We start from the raw sequence: 5152 nt of genomic DNA, 5'->3' as shown, positions 1-5152 counted from the left end.
AGCGCTCAGTGTGCCAGGCACGGGGCCATGATAGCCGTGCAGTGGGCAGCGGGGGTCTGCGGGCAGGCTACCGTAGGCTACAGGAATAGAACTCAAGCCTATGAATCGGGGTCCCAGCTGGAGTCTGAGTGGGATTCGGCACCTGTGTCTGGGAACTGGAAGCCTGGCCTACCAGAGGCCTTGCTGGAGGCTGAGGAGTCTCCTGGGTGACGTCTGGGGCCAGCCTGGTCCAGAAACACATCTCTGTCATCAGAGGGAGGGACAGTCCTGAACCCGTGCTGGTGTCTGTCAACAGACCTGGTCCCCGAGTCCTGCCTCCACCAGGCTCATGACGGCGTCTTACAGGGTTTGAGAAGCTGCTGGTTCAACAGGAGGGGAAAGAGAGCAATTTCTCAAAAAACCTTTGTGAGATATTGAGGCCCAAGCGGCTGGGCCATGGGGCCCCGTTAAGGGTTGAATTGTGTCCTTCCCAAATTCACAGGTCGAGTCTTCACCTGCAGGATCTCAGAAAGTGACCTTTCTTGGAGATATGATTGTTGCTGCTGCAGTTAAGATGAGGTCATTAGGGCGGACCGTAGTCCACTAGGACTGGCGTCCTTATAAAAATAGGAATTTGAGGGGATCCCTGGGTGGCGCAGCAGTTTGGCGCCTGCCTTTGGCCCAGAGCGCGATCCTGGAGACCCGGGATCGAATCCCACGTCGGGCTCCTGGTGCATGGAGCCTGCTTCTCCCTCTGCCTGTGTCTCTGCCTCTCTCTCTGTGTGTGACTATCATAAATAAATAAAAATTTAAAAAAATAACTTTAAAAAAATAGGAATTTGGGGCACACATAGGCATGGGGGGAGAAGACAGTGTGAAGACACAGGGTGAAGATGCCATCTATAAGGTGAAGAGAGGGGCCTGGAACAAACTCCACCCTTGTAGCCCTCAGAAGGAACCAACCCTACTAACATCCCGATTCTTCTGGCCTCCAGAACAAGAGGAAGCTGTGGAAGCTGTGGAAGCCCTTCAGCGTATGGTAGGTACTTTGCTATGGCTCACTGATGGGGGCAGAGCAGGGACGACCCCCAGCAGGAACAGGTGAATGTGGGGGTGCATGTGATGCTTCCCTGGGGTGGGGGCAGGAGAGCCGTGGGGAATCTGAATACCCAATCAGCAGAATCAGATATCTCATTAGTACTGAGACCCTCCCTCGTGGGGCCACCCTGGTGAGGTCTGGGCGGACATCGTACCATAAGAGTGCAGCAAGGCCATGGCCTTCCGGGAGGGAGGAGCCCGACCTGTGTGCAGGAACCCTGGCTGGGTGTTAGTGGGGCACCTCTAGGAAGGAGACACCAAGACAGGATCGGATGTGAAAGAAATGTATGAAGGAAATGCCTATGAATGGAAACGGGGTGGTGGACGGGGAAGGACGGGAGAGCTGTCAGACTGGTGTTCAAGCCTGACCTTGAGGGAAGGACAGAGGGAAGGAAGGAAGCAGGGAGGAAGAGGGAGAGAGAGGCGGGGGAGGTCTGGTTGGATGGAATCCTCTTGCACAGCCCTTGGGGGCGTCCTCTGCACAGAATCAGCCATCAGAGCAGTCCGCGTCCCCCAGGACGGGGGCAGCCTTGGCACCCCTGCCACACTCCGTCAGTGGCTGTGAGCTTGGCTTGGGGTGGGGAACGTGAGGATGGATTTCGGAGTGTGGCAGCCTGGGCTCGCCCTCCCCTTGCCCCCTGACCCCTGCCATGCCTCATGGGCACAGATGCAAGCCCTGCGTACTTGGCCACCGCGCTGGGCGGCCAGGAAGGAGGCTGGAGCTGCTGTAGAGAACCAGGAAGACACCCTGGGCTCGGGGGGCTAAATGGCAGGCCAGCATGCAAGGCCGATGGTGTAAGGTGACGCCCCAGACCCTCCATGGACAGTTCTACTCCTTTTTTTCAATACTGTGTCTTTTAAAAAGAATATATTATTACTATTTTTCTAGGAATCTCTATGCCCAATGTGAGGCTCAAACTCACAACCCCGGGATCAAGGGATCAACACGCTCTACCAATGGAGCCCAGAAGCCAGGCGCCCCTTTTTGTGGACATTTCTCCCGTAGCTTCCAGTGAGCTTGAACATTCTTTCTTTTCCCTGTGGCTGCCGGCCACTTAGAGGTTGCACCTTGTGACCGGCCTCCCCGTGTCCTTTCTGTGCTTCCTACTGAGGAGTTACCATTTTTCTCGTTGATTTTCACCAAACAACTGTTGTATCACGGGTATTTCCCCTGGTTGTTTGGAAGCCTCTGAATCATGTAAGGGGTCTGAATTCTAACCCGGAAACCCAAGTGTGCAGGAAACACAACTAAATTTACTTTCTGTAACAGAACTTAATTTCTTTTTCAGGTTCCTGTTTGGGCCAAATGGTGGAAAATGTCTGAGTCATCTGGGGAAGGCCCCCCCACCCCGGCCCTTTCTCCCAGCACGGCCTCCAAGGCCTTGGGGTTACAGAGTGCCAAGGTAGTGGCGCTGGGCATCTGTCGGCACCATCCTTGCCGATCCGCTGGTGTCTACTGTCCTTGTCTCCATCTGACTCCTGTCCCTGCCCTGCCATGATCTCCCAGTCTTCAGGCTTACCGGGTCACTCTGTGCCCTCTTGCCACCCCCCTCCCCCCGGGAATCAGCCTATGGCCCCCTAGGCTACACCACAGCTGGGGGAGAGCAGGGGACCCATTTGGCTTAGACACACCCATCCCTGACCTACCAGGGAAGTCCCTGACTCCTTTCCTGGGTTTAGCTAAGAAATACACCCCAGGATGCCCCCCACTTCCGGGTCCTTCAAGCTCACCTGCAGGTTCTCACGTTCCCACACAGGTCCGCCTTACTTGCCTTCCCCCCTCCCCATAACCTCCTTCCTCCAACCCCGAGTCCCACGTGGGTTAGGACTGTGTGAACGTTGAGTCTGGGCAGGAAGACTGGCTGGGCGGTCATGCACCTTTTCCAGACTAACTGGCTGTGTCCTGAGGGTTTCTGGAAACCTCAAAGCCAAGCATTGAGTTCTTCATCGTTATTTCTGAAGGCGACCTGTCCCAAAGCATGGAGAGAAAGGGCAGTGAGAAACACCTGGGAAAGAGAGAACAGGGCACTCTGCCCCAGGTGCACCCATGATGTCTTCTGTTTAAAACTGTTAAATAAAATGGAGCAATAGACTTGTTAAAAGACGCAGATGTTTAAAATACGCGTAGCCACCCGATAGCTTCGTGTTTTCCTTTGTTCCCTTCAATTTCCTTCTTTGCTTCAAAAACTTATGCACATTTTGAAACCAGTAACCACAGACCCGTATCCTCTTCTGGTTGTTACGAGTTCATGCGTAGTTCACTCGTCAATAGGCCAATAAATGAATCCGAGGTAGTGCCCTGCTCTTGCTACTCTCCCAAACTGCCTCCACCTAAGGGGACCAAATCACAGCCTCAGAACTGGACAGAGCCTCATGGGTCCCCTGGTCCCATCACCCACCCCGAGTAGGGATCCCCCTCTACGGCATCTCTCCAGCCCTGGGGAACTGACTCCTTCAAAGCACCCTTACGCGGTACCACTGACCGATAGAAAGCTTTCTCGTCTAAATAAGCTCAGATCTGGCTCCTGCTTCAGGCCTGGAGAACCCCACGGTGTGGTTGCCCAGGACAGTCATCACCCTGGAGATGGTGCCGTGCCCACCACCCCCTCCCTTTCCTAGTGAACAGCCTTGCTAGAGCTGCTCTACATACCCTTGCTTCCCAGCACCCCTGGCTCCCCTTCCAGGCCGTGTCTTCTGCTGAATTTGCTGGGCTTGTCCTCGTGCCCCTGAGGCTTACACGGTGATCCCCTGACACGTCTGCACTAGCCCAGCACCCGGGCCTGTGATACTGAAAGCTTGGGAGTCGATCAATTATCCCAGCCTTGGCTCATCTTTGTTATATAAACTGACACCTCTCCCAGCCTGCCCCGCACCTGCTGACCTTTTGTACTAAAATTCAGCGACAGCAGAGGGTAGAGCAGCCGAGTTCTGGGATCAGGCTAGAGCCAGGCCAAATATAGCTCAGCCACTTATTTAACCCGAGGGAAGGCCCGTGTAACCATGGATAGCTTACATAACCTCTGTCAGCTTTGGGGACCTCATTTATAAAGAGCAGTTAACGCTGGTACCTGTTCTTGAGGGCCTCGGGAGGATTAAGAAGTAATGTAAAGTCCTACCACGCGCAGGTTAGTAAGGAAGCTGTAAACGAGAGCTGTGCTTATTGTTGTCAAGCACCTAAGACTGTAGCGCTTATTTTAATTGGAGGAAAAGGAAAACACTCCTCGTCCGTGATGGGCAATCTCGATTAGAAGGCAGGCAATGAAAAAAAAAAAAGAAAGAAAGAAAAAGAAGGCAGGCAATGTCGATTCACAGGGGACTCGTTCTAATGGAGTAGCGAGCGGTGTTAATATTAGTAAGGAGGGACGGAGGATCAAGCCAATGGATTCAAGAAACTTACCCAGGTCAACAGGAGAAGCAGACCAAATAAGGAAAAGGAGACTGCAGAATGGCAGGCTTTCTGCCTCCTGCAACCACGGGGCAGAGAGCCCAGAGTTCAGACGGGGTCTGGCCAAGCAGCGTTTTAGTCTTGGCAAAGGCTCAAGTCCCACTCCTAGGGAGCCTGGCAGCGGGGCTTCTCCTTAGCATAATGATGCCACTCAGTAGATGGTAAACAAAGGTGGGAGTGAAGCACACCCAAAGGCCAACACGGGCTGTGCCTGAGAACCCATTGGGTCCTGCCCCCTAGCTCCTTTTCCCGTTGACTCTAGGCAGGGGCTATGTGATGAATAAGCTCGGTGCAGGTTGCTCCCTTGTACTAGTGGAAACTATCCCTGCAGGGTTGGAAGGCGATGGTAGGTTCTCTAGGGCAAGGAGGCCTGGCTGGGGCCGGGGACAGTGCAAGCTTTGGAGCCAGCCCGACTTAGGTTCAAATCCAGCTCGGTCATCTGGGATCCGTGTGGCCTGGGGCAAATCACAGGCTCTCCCTGGCCTTGGAGCTGGCATCCAACACACGGGGACCACAGCCTGTCATTTGCAAAATTACCACAAGGACTAGATGGGACGGTGGCTCTAGGTCACTAGGCTAGCTGGAAAAAAGGCCGCCTAGAGAGAACGACGCCTGGCCTAATCCATCTGA

Source organism: Nyctereutes procyonoides, unplaced genomic scaffold, assembly GCF_905146905.1.
Source record: "Nyctereutes procyonoides isolate TBG_1078 unplaced genomic scaffold, NYPRO_anot_genome, whole genome shotgun sequence".
In the NCBI taxonomy this organism is placed as follows: Eukaryota; Metazoa; Chordata; class Mammalia; order Carnivora; family Canidae; genus Nyctereutes; species Nyctereutes procyonoides.
The sequence above is the reverse complement of the archived record's forward strand: the minus strand, read 5'-3'. Positions refer to the sequence as shown.